Below are 20,466 nucleotides of genomic sequence, written 5' to 3' on the forward strand. Positions count from 1 at the left end.
TAATAATGCATTGTAATGCTCACAGTGAGGCACTCAAGAAATGGTATGGAGGGAAACAGCTGAGTTCTCTCTGAATATGTAACAGAGAACCTTAATAACGATATGTTTCTGCTATTCTGTAAGCATCTCAGCCTAGAGACTCTTCAAACAGGCCTGCAAATCCTTTGCTAGCCACTTGCAAGAAGGACCATCAAGAATCAGAACTTATGGGCTGGCCATGGGAGAAAAGGTGATTTCAGGCCTAGGGAGATTTCTCCTAGAAATCAGGTCCACTCCTCACTCAATTCCCCAGTCCTACCAGGAAAGGTCCCAAGCAATAGACAGTAGCTGTTTCTAATGGCTGTCTGACCCCAGACAAACCACTTTCCTCTATTTCCAGTGAAGGTGATCACAAGGGCTCTTAGAAGAGGAGGTTGTGAGTTTGCTATAAGCACTATCATTAGGATGGCGATTGGGGGGGTGAATCTCCAACAGACCCCGTAACTACAGCAACAGAATTGCTGCTGTATCCAGATCTTCCTCATGAAGATCAAAACCGCAGCTATGTCCAGGTTCTTCCTCCCATGGACCAGGCATACAAACCTATTTACTCCAGGGTTCTTGGTTCAGCAGCTCTGACCTTCCCAGCATACATCATCTGTGCCTTGCATTAGGCAGAGATGCACTTTTCAGGTTCCTCTTTCTGGCTGTGGGATGCTAAAACAGAGGCAGACGCTGCCACTCAATTGGTGTCTTTATTTATACTTGTTTGCCATTTCCCATGGGGAACTGTTAAAGGGAGAAGCGAGAAGGCTGAGCAGGAAGCCGCTGGCTTGGTTCTCCTCCATCCAGTGGAGGAGGTGACTGAGGATGTTCTGGAGTGCATAGGGAAGTCATTGCTATGTGGGCTGAGATGCACCATGTAGTGATGTCAGACCACCTGAGTCCTTCTGTCAGGAAATACGGCACAGTGGAAAACTGTAAAGGTTGAAGGAAATGAACAGAGAGCATACAAAACAAACAGCTAATGTAGTGCAGGCACTAGGCCAGCCAGAAGCGAAAAACCAGGTGTCTCCAGCTGTCACCTGGACACACCTGTATCCCATGCCCTGTGCCAGGCTGTTGGGCCACTAGTGCCCTTCTATGGCAGTCTCCGTTGACTCTGGAGGAGCTGTGAACCATAGAAGATCTTGGATGTGAAGAACCTGAAGTGTGAAACAGCAGGGCAGCCTAAGGGAGGGCTGCATTGAGAATATCCAAGCATCTCTTAAGATGGGGAGGAGGAGAAGCACCTAAGAGTGGTACAATCTGCACCTTTCTCTGGGCACAAAAAGAAGCCACTCTCTTAAATCTTCAATCACCAGGTAAGGGAGAGGGCTGATTAACTACAGAGCTGAAGGCAGGGCAGCCTTGCCCTTTCACATCCTTCCCCCAGGATTCTGGGCCTGGTGTGCAGTGATGATTGCAGGGCCTGTGGGAACAGGGCCAGCTCAGCAGCCTAGCCAGTCTGATTTGATGCTTCCAAACTTCACACTCTTCAGACTTTGGTTCTCCAGCTTCAGGTAATAGGCACCTTTGAAGAAGTAGCTGTGACCTGAAAGAGACAAGGAAGAGAGATTGGGCCTACCCTGAACTGGCATGGCACATGGGAGGTCTCTGGGAGTTGTCACATCTGCCTAGCATAGGGAAGAATCTTTCCAACCTGGGAAGACCCTCTGGCCTGGAGGAAGAGGAATAGCTAGGCAACTGGGTCTCTCTGTCCTTGACTGCTCAATTCAGAGCCAGGGATCGGGACACCAACCTCTTAGAGCAGTGGTTCTCAACCTGTGGGTCCCAAACATTTTAGGTCACATATCAGATATCCTGCACATCATATCTTTATACTACAATTCATAAGAGTAGCAAAATTACAATTATGAAGTAGCAACAAAAAATAATTTTATGGTTGGGTGTCACCACAGCATGAGGAACTGTGTTAAAGGGTAACAGCATCAGGAAGGTTGAGAACCGCTGTCTTAGAGCTTGATAATGAGATTAACTTAGGTAATGCTTGTTATTGGTGACAACAGAACCTTCCTGAGCACAAGCACCAAGCCAAACACTTTCATACATCAGGGGATGGAAAGCAGGAGGTCCCCAGGCCTATCAGGTTTATTAGGTTCACACAAATACTTGCTTCATTTTGTTTTTAATTGTGAACAAGTTGTCAAGCTGTAAACACATCTGGCAATGTCATATGAATATACAGATTGCTGGCCTCTCTTTAAACCTCTAGAATATCTAAAAAAAAAAAAAAAAAAAGAAAACCCACAAGACTCTACTCATGCAGGTCTGTAACCATCAAACTGAGAAGCAACCCTTTCCTGCCACTCACTCGCCTCTAGTTTCTTACAACACACACACACACACACACACACACACATACACACACACTCAAACACTCAGCCCCCTATACCCACACCCACTCAGACACACACAAACATTCGTACACACTCAGAACCCCCCTAATTCCACACACTCAACTCTTTACACCCACACACATTCAGAATCACACACTCAGACCCCCCATTTATACACATTCAGCCCCCTATACCCACACACACTCAGATACACACACAAACATTCACTCACACATTCAGAACCCCCACACTCAGATACACTTAGCTACTACACACATACACACAAACTCTCTCTCACATATACACATTTAGCGACTGCCAGGCACACAAACACACTCACTCAGTTCCAAACACATCTACACATGTACTCAGACCCACACATGCTTTCTCTCTCTCTCTCTCTCTCTCTCTCTCTCTCTCTCTCTCTCTCTCACACACACACACACACACACACACGGGCATTCATACACTCCAGCCACCCCCCCACTCTCATTCACATACACATTGAGGCCCACACAAGCACACACATGTACATACTCACACATACACTCATGCACACATTGCATACACACACATTTTCACTCATACATGTACACACTCATATGCATAATTTGTTTTCTACCATTTCCCCTCCTGGCCTTTAGAAGTTTTGGCATCTGTGAATTCCTTCAAACAGGCATGATCCTGTTTACTCCATTTAAAACCATAGCTCACATTACGGACTTGATAGATGTTCTGCTGAAAGTAACCCTTATTGGAGCACCTAATTATACATGGCTTTCCTTCTGTGCTAGTGAGAACTTCAGCCATGGGAACTCAGGTCTATGAGCTTTACAGATGGTAAGAGCACACAAGCACACACACACACACACACACACACACACACACACACCACATTAAAAAAAAACTTTTGTGGAAACAAATTAAAACCTCCTCTCAAAAGCCAAACTGACTTCATTTCCAGGACTGTAGAGAGTTGCAGAAGCCTCCCTGGGAATATTGTTTTCAAATTCCAAATGCTACCCTGTGCTGACTCTGCAAAGATGCAAGCAGCTGGGTGGGAGATCATTGCCACGGGAGTGACAGAGCATGACAAAGTTTGCCTTGTCTCAAGTAGAGCCATGCTTCTGACGGGAGGTGCTCACAGGGCCTCCCAAGAAACCCAATACAGCCTGGCTCAACCCCCAGAATGAATCCAGGGCACCAGGCCATGTTCCTGGTCCCCGGAGGCCTCCCAGCCCTCCTCTGCTGTGGCTACAGGCCCTGCAGCTGTGAAGGGGCCTTTCTAGGTCTTACAGCCTGGAGCTTGGCTGGGGCAGCAAGGGTCAGGAGACTGGCTGCCTTCCCAGCACTGAGCTAAAGGGGCTGGTTTGTTTTCCAGGACTGCATGGCTGCCCTTCGGGAGTGTGTACAAAGGAGGGAGCTGCTTCCCTGGCTGGGGGCAGGCAACCCTAGAATGCCAACAGTGGCCTGGACAGCTCACCACCGCCCTGCAGGTCCACAACTGCATCCAGGTTGTCGGGGATGGCGTTCCAGGAATCTGCGATGAGCTTAGGGGAAACCAGGATCCATTTTCTTCTTCACCTCATTGTATCTGGTGAAAGAGACAGGGAGAAACAAATGGCCTCTCTGAAGATCAACACCCTCACCGCTGACCACTTTCACCCCCGAGTCCTAGCAAGAAGGGTCCAAAGGATGGCACAGAGTGGGTTCCTGGAAAAAGACTTGGACCTTCAGAAGGGAAACAGCAGCAGCGTGAGGGCCTAGAGAAGGCCTGCCTCTGAATCCCACACTACTTCTTCCTACTTGCATGGTTTGACACAATCCCTAAGAGCAACAGTGCTATTGTCTCTCCCATGTCTGGTATTCAGCAGGGATTTGGGAATTGATAGTTCCCTTGTCAGCTTAAAAAAAATTATTTTGAGATTTAGTTTTATTTTTTATGTGTTTAGATATTTTGCCTGCATAAATGTCTGTGTACCATGTGAATGAATGTCCTTAAAAGCCAGAAAAGGGAGTCAGACGCCCTGGAACTAGAGTTATTATAGATGTTTATGAGCCTTGTGGGTACTGGGAATTGAACCCAGGATTTCTGGAAGAGCACATAGTGCTGTTGACTGCTCAGCCATCTCTCCAGCCCCCCCACACACACACACACAACTTTTGATATCCGGCTACTGTCTGAAGACCAGTGCATTAGACCCATGATTCTTTCACTATGTGGTTGGGACAAATTGCTGCTTCTTCATCTGTGAAGCAGAGATAACGAGCCTTGTCTGGGAGTTAACCGAGGCTCAGAGAGTGAGGTCACAATGCAATGTGGTGGGCGTGAGCTCCAGGGCATGAGTCACTGGCAGACTGCATGCCACCCCAGTCCCAGCTGCAGCTGTCACGGTACATGTTCCTCTGGGCCCTGTCTTTAATCCGGGCCAACACCTTGAGCATTATGAAGTCTTTGTCCGTGGCTGCTGTTTTAAGTTTCTTGGAAAACTTGTTAATTGCTGTCCTTTTAATTCCTTTGCCTTTTCTCCTTCTGCCCCTCAACCTACTAATTTTATTGTAGTGATTTAACACTAAAAAAAAGCTAATGTGCTCCTACTCTGTGCCTGTGGATATCTCAGAAGATGAGACAAACCTCACCTTCTTGGAGAAAATTTCTAAGCAGATCACTTTGGAGCAAACTTTCTCCTGGGTGGCTCTCCTTTCCCCCCAGAACAGCCCTGCCACTTCCAAGCATAGATTTACCCCAAGGCTGTCTTTTGAGGGGTTTCCCTTTCAAATTATCACCCCCAAGAACTGTCAGTCACACCTTCATAACCACAGCTTCATCTGAAGACAATTTCTTGACAGTTTCTGTTTCTTTGTGGCCCAAGTTTCCGAAACCAAGTCCCCTAGATCAAGATCCTCATGCCCCCAACCGACCACTGCTGAGCCCACTGTATTACGAAGTTCCTGGAATTACAATGGTACAGAGATATGTGTCCCAAGCCCCAAGGACTCCCCAACAACAAGCGGGGACAGGATCAACCCCATTGTATAGGTGAGGCTCCAAGAAATGAAACCACTTGCTTCTTGCAAGTTCTTTTCATCCAAAAAGATACAGTGCTACATCAGGAGAGGTGTCACCTCCTCCCTCTAGCCTCATTATCTTGACAGCTTATCTACAGATGTAGAAGGTGCAATATAGAGTGTCCGAAGAGATATTTGTGTCCCAGGTTTTCCATGTGTCCTTGACCCACTTCAGCCTTAGTGCCCTTGGTCCAGAAATAGAGCTGGTAACAATATCTACATTAAATGAAAAACCTAGATGATATACATAGCCTCTACCTAGAGCAAAGCACAGGTCTGGAAGGAGACGCCAATATTAGATGCAAATGTATATAAGTTCTATGCACAGCACATAAAGGACACTGAATATATATTTGTGGTCTCGGCGGGGAACTTTCAAAGGCAGCAGTTGGGTTCCTGCTCACCCCAGGCATTCCAAACTCTCTTTTTCCTGCAATCATGGCCCAAGAAAGTGTCTCACACTCTTGTGCCATCTTTCCTGGGAGGGACCTGTCTCCTTTGAATGCCCAGTCCAAACCCTAGGATCAGCACTGGCCACACTAGACCAAAGGTTCATGGAACTTCCTCGGCAGAGGATGGTATCTATTCTAGCATTTAGAGCTGGAGGAAGGCCTTGTCAAGGAAAAGGGTTAGAAGAAACCAGCAAGGCATTTAGGGCCTAGGAGTTGGTGTATGCATGCACACTTCTGTTCATATGGGACATGCCTGTTCTTGCATGTGTACACACATAGGGTGTGTAGGAAAACTATGAGAGAGAGCTCCTCATGCAGGGCAGGGGAATCACCTAGGCTTTACGATTCTGAGATTCCTGAGTCATGTGTCTGTAGCTCTGACTTCTCTGGCCCACCACACTCAGATTTAAAGATTTAGAGTGCCCACGAATTCAAGAGCCTAAGATGCCATTTGCAATACGTGGGCGTGCTGGGGAGAGTTCCGGAGCCCATGGGCAAGAGGTCTGCTCAGTGGTTTCCTGACAGAATGTTTTTCTTCTTGAGGCTTGAGATACCAATCAGCTTAGGTTGCTAAGCATCTCCACAGTGCCTCCAGAATTCCACCCTGCCACAGGCAGCCTGGGGACATAAGCAGCTTCTGAACCAGGGCAGTTTCGGTTGGGGGAAAGAAAAGAAAAGGAGGAGGAGACTGAGCCCTCAAAGGAAGGAAGGAAGGAAGCAGGAATGTTTGTTGAGGGGAAGCAAAGTCCAGGATTTCCGTCAGTGGTCCTGATATGACCTGGCTGCCTTGACAGCCACAGAAGTGGGGAGGAAAAGAAGAAAACTGTAAAGCTTTTGTCCCACCCATGCTTTTCCTCATTGATGAGGCAGCCCAGGAGGCACTGGGGAGAAAGAGGCAAAGCACCTTTAAGCATAGCTCTGGGCCAGCACACTTACATAGAAGTGGACCAGGTCCTTCTAGTTTCTTTGGGCCCTAAGTTTCCTAGTGGCTAAGTTGTGAAGGACCGTGAGCATGCTCCTGAGTTTGAGCTATGTCCATGGACACTGCTTTTCCCTGGCCCATCATTCGGACCTTTGCCTCTCAGTGCTAGAGCCTTCTCTCCTGCTTCTAAAACTGCTCCTCTGCCAGTCTTCACCACTGGCCAGGCCTGAAGACATGGGGGAGGGTGCCTGCTGCAGACATGGGGGAGGATGTCTTGCTTCAGACATTGGGGGGGAGTGCCTGCTTCAGACATGGTGGGGTGCCTGCTGCAGACATGGGGGAGGGTGCCTGCTGTTGCAGACATAAGGGGTGATGCCTGTGGCCCCTGGCCTGGTTTGGATTTTGTCTTCCTCGTTTTCCTCTGCTGCCTTGCCTATATCTTCCCTCCCATGGTCTCCACTACATCAGGAAGAATAAGACATTCTCCAGGGTCAGGATGCCAGGGCTCAAAGTCCAGCTGTCACTCCATGGCCATGGGACCTGAGGCTAGTTATTTAACCTTTCAAAACCCTGTTTTCTGCATGTGAAAAGTGCAAAGAATAGCGGTCCCTATTTTACTGGGCCTTTCAATAGCGTCTAGCATATAATAGCAACAGTCGTGGCAATTATCTGTATGAGTATCACCAACTCTACTGTGAGTCGCCATAACACAAGATCTAGACTAGATATCCGCAAGTCCAATCAGAGGCAGCGGAAAAAGCAAAGAGGATTCTAGCTAGAATAACCCTATGTCATGAGGAGGGGGGCACTCTGTGGTGCCTTCTCTTGGAGGGCCTGCTGCCAGAAAGGTTAAAAGTCAGGGAGGCAGGGAGAGGATGTCTACTCATACTGTATATATTAAGCCACAGAGTGTCTGGCCCCATAAAACTAGCCATACTGCCATTCCATCTGGGCCCCCTACCTCCAGAACTTGTCTCCAGCAAAGATGTATGTCTTCTTGTTCTTACTCCAGTTAAAGGCAGCGTCTACTCTCTGGACATCAGGAGGTAACCCCAGGCTGGTCAGTGGTTTGGGGTACCCTCTCTCCAGGGTGCTGGCAGAATAGACCCAGTACTCATTCCCTGAGGGAAGGGGCAGAAGGTAGGTTAGTGGCTGTGGGGAAATGCCTCAGACCAATCCTGCCCACCCTGTCATCTCTCTGGCGTAAGATCCTACTGGGTCTTCCTCAACAGGGAACAGCCTTCTGCTCACATCCCAGCTCTGTACCTAGAAGCAGGCCTCACCACTGGGTTATGATTAGTTTCACTTTGGTTTTGAGACAAGCACATGCATGTAATCCAGGCTGGCCTTGAACTTCCAACCCACCTGCCTCTACCTCCTGAGTACTGGGAATTTTATAAGGAGGCCATAAAACTCTGCCTCAAAACAAAGATAAAGATAACATGCCTAGTTGAAAAAAAAAAGAACAATGGTTGTTTGAGTCTACATACCATGAGTCAACAAACTGTAAAAAAGGACACCCTACTGTAACTAATATTCAAATAGATGTATCTTAAAAGTATTTTATGTTTAAAATGAGGGTCTGGGGGCTAAAGAGATGGTTTAGTGGTTAAGACTGCTTCCTGTTCTTCCTGAAGACTAGAGTTAGATTCCCAGCACCCAGGTTGGGCAGCTCATAGCCTCTGCCTCCAGGTTCCTGCCTTGAGTTCCAGTCCTGACTTCCCTGGATGACTGGGGTAAGATGAAATATGCCCCTTCTTTCCCAAGTTGTTTTTGGTTATGGTGTTTTATTATAGCTAGTGAAACCCTAAGACACTCCTGTACCTCCAGCTCAGGGAGACCAATGCTTCTGGCCTCTGTGGGCACCTTCACTCATGTCCATGCACTGCCCCGGACACACAGACAGGCATATATAATATACATAATGGTTTTAAAAAGTTTGGGTTTGGGGATGTAGCTTAATTAGTAGAGAGCTGTGCACAAGACCCTGCGTTTTAGTCACAGCATCAAATTAGACCAGGTGTCAAAGGTCACCTGTGGCTACCCATCAAGTTTGAAGCCAGCCTGGATTGCACATGTGTGTGTGTGTGTGTGTGTGTGTGTGTGTGTGTGTGTGTGTGTGTCTGTCTGCCTGTCTGTCTCTCTCTCACATAGACACAGACAGACAGACAGACAGACACACACACACACACACACACACACACACACACACACACTATGGTCTAAATAAAGCAGCTACTGGCCAAAGCTCTAGCACTAGAAAGATGTTAGGAAATGGCACTGGGAGGGGGATTCTGTTTCCTTTAGAAAGGGAACCAGAAGACTGACAAAGAGTCAGGGGAAAGAAAATATTCCCTGTGTGGGTGGGGCTAGTTGATGCTGGGTGTCTAGGCCAACCTTCCAGATAAATCCCACGTGTGTTGGCTAGTTTTTTTCTTTTTGTCAGCTTGACACATGCTAAAGCTATCTGAGAAGGGGACTCTCAATTGAGGAAAATATTCCTCCATAAAATCGGCCTGTTGGCAAGCACTTGAAATGTTTTTCTTAATTAGTGACTGATGTAGGTCCCAGCCTACTGTGGGCAGTCCTGGAGTGTATAAGACAAGCTGAGCAAGCACTAAGGGGACCAAGCCAGTGTTTGTCCATAGTTTCTGGTTCAGTTCCTGCCTTGAGTTCCTGCCCTGACTTGCCTTCATGCTACACTACAACTATAAGCTGAAATAAACCCCTTCCTACCCAAGTTACTTTTAAACATGGTGTTCTATCCCAGCAATAGAACCAAGTAAGACACTGTGCTTCAGGAAATGATATGGAATCAGATCCTTCAAGGAGGTGGGACATGTGCAGGAGCCTGGGAACTGTGGTTTGGTGGAGGAGTGGATCAGTTAAACGGGAACCGAGGGCCAACAAGAGCCTCCCACATACCTGCAAAGAACACAGCTTTCTCTTCCTGTGGGGCCTCGTACACAGCATCGATCTTTTCTGGGAGCTCAGGCCAGAATGTGGCCATCAGCAAGGGCCCTGTGGGCTTGTCACGTGGTGTCACTGTCCGCCAAATAAACCTGGGTACAGGAATGGGACATAGAAGTCACATCTTTCATCACTCTGCAGCTCTAACCAGCAAACCCACTCAGAAACATGATAGCATAGTGGAAGGTGGCAAGGTCTAAAGAAGGTTGGAGAGGGACCCTGAGGAATAGGATGACACTGTTCTGCAAAATGCCACCCATCCCTCTTATCCCTGCCTCCTCCAGAAAGCCTTCCCAAACTATCTCTATTTACTGTGTTTCCTTACTCAGTTCCTCTCAAAAACACCAGCACTGAGTGCCTGGAGCAGCTGTTGGTGTCTATCTGTCCTACTGGATTGAAGGCCAGCAGAGGCAGGGACTGGTGACTCTTCAAAGCATTTTCTGAATTTAAATGGGATGAGTCTGTGTGCCTTGGCAAAATAAAAGCTACATTTACTAAGGGCATACTGAGTGCCAAGCACGTTTATGAATGAGCCTTGTAAAATGTAACCCTCATAACTGCATACCCTGTGTGCTTGGTGATCTACCCAGCATCCAGCATCTCTCTCCGTACCATCCTTCCTCTCAGATCCACACTTATAACCACCCGTCAACATCAGGAGCCCCTGCTGCCCATGGCGTCGTCCTCAGCCTAGGAATGAGGCCTTGGTGTCTGAACCACATGACTTGTGATTATGTTACCAAAACAAAAGCTATCCTCAGCTACATGTGGCCTTAGTGGCAGGTTGGTCACGGGTGAGCCACTTGCTCTGTAACTGTGAGTGAGCCTCAGACCAGTGGGCTGACCAGCACCTGGACATGTGTTAGAAATGCGAATTTCTGGACCTGACCTGAGATCTGTAGAGCAGATTTCTCTGGCTTATGGTTGAGACTCTGTTTGAACAAGCTTTCCAGATAACTCTGTTTGTCAAAGCCTTGTGTCTTACATCAGCATGACAAGATTGAGCAGATAGACCAGTATCTCACCTCTAGACATCTCTCTCTTCCTCCCACCTGACTCCACACTCTGGCTGGATGTGGGAAGTCTGTGGTCCTAACTGCCACTGACAACCATCTTAGAACCTAATCTTGGCATACAGGCCATGTGAAGGTGTCAATGGACAAAGACAAGTCACTTGCCTCCTCTGCCCTTTAAAACAGCCTCACCCCTGGACACTACACCATGAAAGAGCAATTTTTCCCACTTTTTAACTGGGAACAGGGGAAGGTGATAGCTCTATTACTTGAAGCAGCACATACAAGCAGGTTAATGATCCTAATTTTCCAAACAACCCTCGGATAGGTTATGCTATTACCTGGATTTAGGTCCAAAATTCATATTCAAGGATCCTGTAGTACTTCCCTGTCCTCCCAGAGCCTGGCACCAATATTTATATATATTCACTGTTTAATTATTTACAATGATCAATTCAGTGAGCACACTGAGTACACATTTAGGTCCTTTAGATAGAAAGTGGTCAGTTTCCACAGTGGCAAGTGTGCCAAGCTAGGGACCTTGCTGGAGACTAGAGTCCCCTCTTACCTTGTCTCCCTTTCTAAAAGGGACAGCTGGACATCAGTGGTATCAACAATCACTAATACTGGTTTTGGGCACTAACTATAATTGACTTGTTATCTTGGATTAGCCAGTGGTAGACTCTGTGAAGGCCAGGGCACATGAATCCCACACATGCCCCCAATGTCTGAAGAGAAGCCCTTTGTAGAACAGAAGGCATTCCTGGAATACCTTTTAGCCTCCCCAGACTCTCTGCCCCACACAGTGTAAGTCAGGGACTTTTATCTGTCCCTGCTTTCTGATTCCCTAACCTGTTACTGCTATCACTATCCACCAGAAGCAGCAGGGTCCGGTTGAGAGGACGCCCCCACCATGAAGCCTTCCCTGACCAGGACATCTGTACAGAGAAGCTCTTTGTCTTACTATGTATTTGCTATGAGTTTCTTCCCCTAACCACACAGGTGGTATACCATCTCTCTAAATCACTGGAGAAATTGGATAAAATGCAGATATATGCCCTGCCCCAGAGAATCCAGTCAAAGGACTCAGGAGAGAGGGCAGAACCCATTTTTTAAAATATCCCATTCTAGGTGGTTCTGGTGTAGAAGGCCTGTGCTCTTCTCTTGAGAACAGTGTTGTGACATTAAATAGGCCTCTATCCCCAGCACACTGTCTTCCTTTCCTTAGCTACAATTAAGGCAACAGGCACAATAGCTGCTAAATTATGATTTGTTAAGATGACAACTAATGGACTAAACAAACACACTCTGTGCTGGCATTACTCTAAGCTCTAAACTCATCTGATTCTTATTTCTGCTCTATTTGGTAGGGTAAGATATTATCCCCATCTTAGAGATGGGCAAACAGAGGTGCAGAGAAAATGATTAACTTACTAGTAACCATACAACCTGTAGAGAGTGAGTGTAGTATTCTATATCCACAGCCCATTTTCTTAACTAGTATATTCTATGAACTGAGGAGTGGATAATTGAATCAATGTATGGAAGTATAATGAAGACTAGATACACAGAAGAAGAGGATGGATGGATGGATGGATGGATGGATGGATGGATGGATGGATGGATAAATAGCTAAGGGTAGGGATGAATAGATAGATAGATAGATAATGGACAGAAAGACTCTATAATGAGGTCCTAGACAGTTCTTGCCATTACCCATGGATCTGGGGCATTAGGGTGATTCTCAGCCATCTGTCATGATCATAGCCTTGAAGAATGAAAGAAATAATCTCTCTTTACCTATGGTCACTTGCTATCTATACAGACAGCAATTTGGCCACTTGAAATCAATACCATTCAAGGAGGCCAATGGAAAACTGGCTAATTCCCTATATTCTTCTCTCTATCCTACTTTAGAATCATGTCTAGATGACCTTACTATATGACAACACAGTCTATCTTTCAGGGCTGAGCTGGGTGACTTGGATGCCTAGTTTAGCTACACTCTTTGATTTCATCAGTAGATTCTTGGATGTGACATGCATCAAATCCTTCAATTTATGTGTATGGTTTTATTTGGCCTCTTAACCCTGTCATCTGCCACAAGTATCTACTAACTATAGGAGAATGAGTGACATGTAGAATGTACTTGACCCTCCCTACAGCTGCAAAAGCCTAGACAAGATCCCTGGTAAACCCAGAATTCAAGAGGAACACCTATGTGGTAAGCCACCAAGATCAGCAGGTTGTGAGACACTGCTTACTGCAGATCATTCTGAGAGGCCCCAGGGGTCCTCAACAAACAGTGAGAACACAAGAACCATGGGAAGGGACAGAGAGCCAGAAAGACAAAAGCAGTTTCACTCACGGTCCTTGAAGAAGAAGATCTCACCACGGATCTGGGCAATGCCATCAAAGACAATGTCCTGTTTGCAGATCTCAGGAGTAACAGGTCCCAGTGTAGGTGTAGGGCCAGTACCAGTGTCAGTATCAGCATCAGGGGAGGGCCCTGGGGAATGGGAAGACACTTGAACTTAGACTCATCACCAGGTTGGGCCCCAGTACTGGTCACTTAACCCCATAAAGGCTAAAAGGAAGACAACCGCCTCAGTGTAGCCTGCACTTAGAGAGGAGAACTAAAGGAAACCTGAATCATGTGTGGTCTCTTACTTTAGGGACCTCTCTAGAGGTGTGACACTTTCTTAAGGGTTCCCATTTTGGTCCTTATGATGAGCAGCCACATTTGAGAAAATGAGTCTGGAGAGGTGAATTGCTCCATCTTTTTCAGCTAGCCTGTGGCAGGGTAGGACTGCAATGCCACACCTCACTCTCTAGCTCTCTAATTCTTTCCCAAGTCAGTGTCCCTAGACTTCCCCAGACAGGTTTTACTTTCACTATTCTGCCTGGAACCACAAGGACTATTATATAATAGATTTCTCTCTCTCTCTCTCTCTCTCTCTCTCTCTCTCTCTCTCTCTCTCTCTCTCTCTCTCTCTTAGCAATGGACTGGCTTTTTAACCTCTAGCCTCTCCAAAAGCAGCACAAACAATAGACAATCATTGGTTTCAGGAACCAATTGTTATGTTTCTTTCTCAAATTCAAACATCAACATCCTCAATCCTGTGCCAGAGAAAATCCTGCCCTGTATTCAGCTCACTCTTCTGGACCCTGAACTCTGCTTGACAGCTGAAACCTTGTCCAGCCTGTTTACACACCTAGCAAGTGGAGAGCCCTAGAAATGGTGAGCCAAGAGGGGGCATGAATGGCTAGCTTAGAAAGAAGACAGGGCTGGTTGAACAGCCCTTTGAAGCATTACTCCAAAGCCCAAGGACCAGTACCATCCATGTCCTTGGCCATTCTGGTTAGATGAAATCTGGCATTTTCCACTTCTGTGGCCTCCGCCCAGGCTGTGGGATGATTGTAGACACCTCCAACCCCCCCCAGAGGCCCTCAAGCTGAGGCTTACCATAGAGCTCCTGAATCCCCTTGATGTCATCATGAGATAAGCGGAAGTTCTTAGTGTAGGTGTAGATAGGAGCCATCAAAGCTCCAGGATCCTGTGAGTGCTCCAGTCCCAATGCATGGCCAAACTCATGGGCTGCCACAAGGAACAGGCTATATCCTGAATGCCAAAGCAAGAACAGGGGGTAGGATTTGAGAGAGAGAGAGAGAGTGAGAGAGAGAGAGAGAGAGAGAGAGAGAGAGAGAGAGAGAGAGAGATGAGGCAAGCATCAAGACTTGCCTCATATGAAGGAAACTTTGGGGGGGACCTCTCCAGGGTGAGTCTGTTGGTTTTTCCCTTGCCCTGAGAGTTCTGTTGCTTTTGAGTCAGTCACCCAGCATCGACTTGCTCTTTCTCAATGATGACAGCATGTGATATGAGGGAGTGCATCTGCTTCAAGTCTCAGCTGTTAGAAACCATGCTTTCTGTTCTTTGTGAGAATTGGGGTCAAACATGCTGCTCAGGATCTCAAAGAAGGAGAGCAATAGGGATAGACTGCCTCAGGGCTTCACTATTTCCTCTCAGGGAAGGGAGTAAACCATCCCCTGGGAATGTGGCTTGATAATATAGCATTTGCCTAGCACATGACAACATCTTTAGCCCCATAGGAAAACTGAAACAAAACATATCCATGCCTGCATGTGCTGCTCAGGCTTGGTCACAGAGAGCAGGCAAATCATGTACCACACCCTAGTAGGACTGAATTATCCCACAGGCCCCACTACCACAAAAAAAAAATAATACACTCATATTCTGTTCCTGGCTATCTAGGACATGTGAGCTTATTTGTGGATGTCATTAAAATGAAAGGCAGAGCCAAGAATGGTATTATATGTCTACAGTCCCAGTACTTGATATGCTGAAATAGGAGGGTTGTGAGCTTGAGAGCAACCTTGTTTCAAGTAAATAAATACGTGAGGATGCTACAGCACTGCAGTGGATGGGCTCTTAACTCAGTGTGGATCACAACCTCATGAGGGGAGAGAGAAAGAGACAGGCGCAGATAAGGAACAGAGATGGACATGTAATGACAGAGGCAGTCAATTAAGTGATAAAGCTCAGAGGGAACACTTTGGTTTTAAACTTCCAGCCTCCAGAATCAGGAAAGAATCAGTTTATGTTGTTTTAAGCCATCAGTATGTTATCTTTGTATATGGCAGCCTGAGGGGGTCACAAACTCTTCAAATGGATGGAGATCCTATTGGCGGAAGTTGCATAGAGCAGCGTATCTCCTAGCATGGCATTTGGAGGGAAAGAAAAACTCCTTTGAACAGCTGTGGCATTCACCAAGGTCCATCTCATCATGGGGGAAAAAGAACAATAGTAACAGAAGGAAAGAGTGCCACGTTAGCAATAATTGTCCCTGTGACACAGCCTAGAATCATAGTTTAAAACTCTCAATTGAGTAGTTGCCTTTTTTCAGGTTGGTCTCTGGGCATGTCTGTACAGAAATGTATCATTGTTAGTTGATACAAAAGAACAGAGCCTATTATGGGCAGCTCCATTCCCTGGGCTGGTGTCCCAGGCTATATAAGAAAGTTAGCTAAGCATGAGCCTGTGAGCCAGACAGTGAGGCCTGTAAGCCTTGTACCTGCATGGTTCCTGCCTCCAGGCTTTTTCCCTTAAATTCCTGCCCTGAGTTTCATCAATAAAGCTGTATTCCTGCACAGTTCATGCCTTAAATTCCTACACTGACTTCCAGCGAGACATTGTAACCCCTGAGTTTGTAAGCCTGTTTTTATTCCCATATCTTCCCTAAGTGTTTATTCACAATAACAAAATCAAACTAGAACAGATGCTCACTCAATTCTGGCAGGTCTTGGACCCATTCTAATATCTCAATGTTTTTGGGCTACTTGAAACCTGAAGCCCCTGGGCCTCTGGGCTCTGAAAGCTAGGCCCAAAGCACCCCGCTCAGTCCTGACAACAGCAAGGTCACTGAATGGCTCCTGCTAGTGACAGGCCTGCCTGGAAGGGTGGCTGGAGGTGGAAGGCAAGAACAGAAAGAGGAGGGCAGATACCCACCAAGGGTAAGTGCCTAGTATCAGGGTCTCACTGTGGAAGCTGTGTGAGTGTCCACCTGAATCAGCCAGACCTTAAGCAAGGGAACCTTGGTCTTCACTGTGGCTGAGCAGAGTACTGCTCAGATGGGGAGCTCTGAAGGCACAATGGGGTATCTTGTGGTGGTTTGAAAGAAAATGAGCCCCAAAGGGAGAAGGGAGTGGCACTATTAGTTGAGGTCTTGTTGGAGGAAGTGTTTCACTGTATGGGCAGTGGCTTTGAGGTCTCTTTTTGTTTAAGCCCCTCAGTTGTGACTGTTGGTTAACTTCCTGTTGCCTGCATGATGTAGCACTCTGAGCTCCCAGCATCACGTCTGCCTGCATGCCTGCAAGCTCCCTTCATGATCACAATGCACTGAATCTCTGAAAGTATAAGCGAGCTTTTGTGCCAATTAAATGGTTTCTTTTAAGAGTTGCTGTGGGGCATGGTGTCTCTCTCAGCAATAAAAACCTTGACTAAGACATTGTGCTCAGAGATCAATGTCTGAGCTGAAAATAGTCTGAGCCTCGGAATAGTCTAGCTCAGGTGCGGAAGAGTGTAAACAGGGTCTCTACCAAAAGCCAGGGCTTCATACCATGGTCAGGACAGAAGCCCCACTTCCGGTCACATCATAGGTAGCTGTGCGTGCACACCATACTTTCCCATCGACTTGCGACCAGCGCTGGTGCAGCTCTCCATATTTGTTGCCCAGGAAGGTGAAGGGAAAGCACATGGGACACCTTCTGAATTTCCACCCACAGTGGACATAGCTGTTGGGTAAAGAACACAGGTCAAGGGGCAGCAGAGGATCTGAGGCCCTACCAGGAAGTGACAAGATGTTGACATTAACATCAAACTAGTGGGTACTGATCCATCCTATTCACACACACCTCCCCCCGCCCCCGCTAATAACTCTGGTACGATGAGAGACCCTGTAGTAAATTTCCATATCATAGACCGGAAACCCGAGACTTCATGAAAGAGTTTGAGAGCTTGCTGAGCAGATAATGCTAGAAAGTAAGTGTCAGAGCCAAGATTTAAACCAAGGTAGCCTACAGTTTAGAGTCCAGAACTTGGACCCCCTGTATATAGGAGCAGAGGGGCCAGATGCCCAGAGGCACAAAGCAAGCTGATAGTCCTCAACACTCCAGGAAAGTCTCAACTGTCTTAGAAGATGAGCCTTTAGGCTCAGTCTTAGAGACCAATTCCTGAGTTAGCTTCAAGGATCAGGCTAGGTAAAACATAGAATGGAGAAAGACAGATGTGAGGAAGGATGAATATCAGACTGAGAGGAGATACAGTCAAGAAAAGTCTAGAGGAGAGATTCAAGGCCAGAGGGAGGGAGAGAGGAACACAGTGTCAGAACTGAAGACAACAGGTGCAGGCCCAGCTAGCAAGGTGCAAGATGTCTGCCAGATGTCCAAACACAACTGCCCCAGCTGATTTCCATGCCCACATGGCACTGGCAGCTAGTCTTGAGAAAAGGATGCTGTGGGTGGGCAAGTGGGTATTAAATGGCAAAATGCTTGCCTCTGGGGGGGCAGAGAGGAGGGATACCCAACGGGGTCTCTGGGCAGAATCCATATTTCTTGTCTCGGTCATAGCTCCTCAGTGGTGCTGCACCATGGTAGCCGTCTGTGCGGCCCTCAGTAGAGCAGCTGTTGTAGGAAGTGCCCTGGAAACGGAATGGGAACTTGCAGGGCTGTCCACATCCGCATTGCCTCCTCATAGAAACTAAGGCTGGGGAAGGGAAGAGAGAAGATGTGATTGAGAGAGATATCTGCCTGAGCAGAACTGGCTAGTCACCCACCTGGCTCCTATAAATCAAACTGTTGCTGTGTTAAAAAATATTAATTACAAACAATCTCTAGGGACTAGACAGATGGTTCTACAGCTAAGAGAAATGGCTACTCTTCCAAAGAATTCAAATTTACTTCCCCACCACCCAGGTCAGACAGTTCACAACCATCTGTATCCAATAAGGGAATTTGATGCCTCTAACTTCAGAGGTACCTGCACTCATGTGTATATACTCACATAAAGACACACACACACGCCCATACACATAATTTAAAATGATAAAAATACATCTAAGGCAGTTTCCACTCATTAGTGAAATCTGCTACTCTGAAAACTCCAGTCCTTTCTGGACAAGTTTTACTGCTGCCATAGCCCCCGCAGAGAGGAAGAGGAGGAAGGAGGCAGCGGCAGCTGGTATCTAGCCTCCCATTCTGATAACTTGAGATAGGAGCCACTGACTGGAGAATAAGGAGGGATGGGATCAAGAGTCAGTCCTCTTGGACTCCTCCCAAGGCTTCCGTCTCTCCATACACTCCAGAGTTTACAAAATGGTGTGTCTCTAGGAATTGCCAACTAACAAAACCACAAGTCGTAACAAGGACCATCTGTGCACAGCAGTGCCAAGGTGACCTCAACAGACACCATTAACTCTACACTGGGTTGAATGGAGCCCAACCCCTAGCCTCCAGTGCAGGACTGGTGGGTCTCTATCTTCTTCACTCTGTTCAGCCAAACAAGCCCTTTCCTAATGAAGCAGAGTGAGCCTAGGATGAGACTAAACCCAGGTCCCAGAGACTCTGGTGATTCAGGTGGAAAAGGGCCTAAGCTAACCCCTATTCCACCAGCTATCATATCTGCCACCAAGAAGCCACTCTCCTCTAGGACCACCCTCCTCCCAAAAGAGAAGTTCTGGAAGCAGACACTGAGTCAGCCATCAGGAGGAGCTGGAGTAATCAGGTGCTTTTCCAAACCCAAACATGTACACTGTGCGTATTTGCATCTGGCTAAGGACCAAAGAAACGGCCAGTGTCCAACACAGAAAGGGCCTTTCCAGGCTCGTGAATTGGGGCTGTTTCCATATCTATTCATGAAGCCTATTCTAACAGAAAGGGCTGACTCAGGAGTCTCTGTCTGTCCTTGTGTCCTACCATTCACAGATGCAGACTTTTATTTTCCAAAATCATGATTTGCTAATAGTCAATAGCTTAGTTTATGTCAAAGTTTAGCAACAGAAATAAAAGCTTTAACAAGCTGGGGGTGAGAGTTTGGTGATGGAGGAGAGTGTGTCTAGCATGTGTGTGGGGTCATAGATTGGATGCTCCCTGCCCAAAAAGAAAGAAGGGAAAGAAAAATGTAAACAGGAAGACAACTAAAAACTCTCTTTTTGTCCCTTCTGTCTAGATGATTGGTGCTAGTGTTTTGTTGCAATAGGGACAGAGGGAGAGTTGCAAACATACATACACAATTATATACAATCATAATTCCTCCTCTCCCCAAACAAACTGTCCTCAGTTCATGACCCTGGAAAGTCTTTATGGACTTTGGAGGAATAAGCTAATACTTAGAAGTATGATTGTATTTTCTTTCTCCAACATTTACTGAGCTTCTGATCTCTAGAATCGTCAAGTGAGATGGCCTGTGGCCAAATGCCAAGAGGTCATGCATACTATTAAAAAGATTTGTGATTAAAGTATATCCAGGAAGTTTTTAAAGTTGATGGAATGTGTATATCAATACCCTTCCTCTTCCCACACTTACCCCACCTCGAGTGATGGTAGATAGAGAAAAAACGTTTTGAGCTTGAATGAGCATGCTCATGTGCGCACACCACACTCACACACACACACTGAGTGAGTGCTAGGTGCCTTTACCATGACACAATGATAGAAAGAAGAATCAGATGTCATAGCTGTGACCACTTACACTGACTCTCACTTAGTACAGAGGGACCAGTGTGGGAGGTTGGATATTCTTCTCAAATTGGGACCCTACTTCAAATAAAGGCTTGGACTGAGCCCTGTTCCCTCCAACTGCTATGTGTTTGATCCATCTCTGTGCCTCAACTCTCTTGTCCTCCTGTCTTCCTGTCTCCCTGTCCTTGAGGCTGGTCTTGTTTGGGTGTAAGGTGGGAACTGAAATAATCTGGGTTATTCTCAGGTGTGTTAGAAAAAAATAATATACCAAATCCATGATTTCTAAAATAATACTCCTAACAGTGAGGCTTTAAAGAACCTAGAAGTGACTTACATAAACATGAAGTAAGTACATATGGTCATATACCACAAAAATAACATTTGAGTCTGTGAACCACACACATGGT

At 46.7% G+C, this 20,466-nt stretch overlaps 1 pseudogene; it reads right to left on the reverse strand.

Annotated features, from left to right (window-relative positions):
* Window positions 1–715: 715 nt before the first annotated feature.
* On the reverse strand, window positions 716–18,067 carry LOC127227103 (72 kDa type IV collagenase-like; annotated as a pseudogene).
* Between the last annotated feature and the right edge of the window lie 2,399 nt (window positions 18,068–20,466).

Source organism: Phodopus roborovskii, unplaced genomic scaffold (genome assembly GCF_943737965.1).
Source record: "Phodopus roborovskii unplaced genomic scaffold, PHOROB, whole genome shotgun sequence".
NCBI lineage: Eukaryota > Metazoa > Chordata > Mammalia > Rodentia > Cricetidae > Phodopus > Phodopus roborovskii.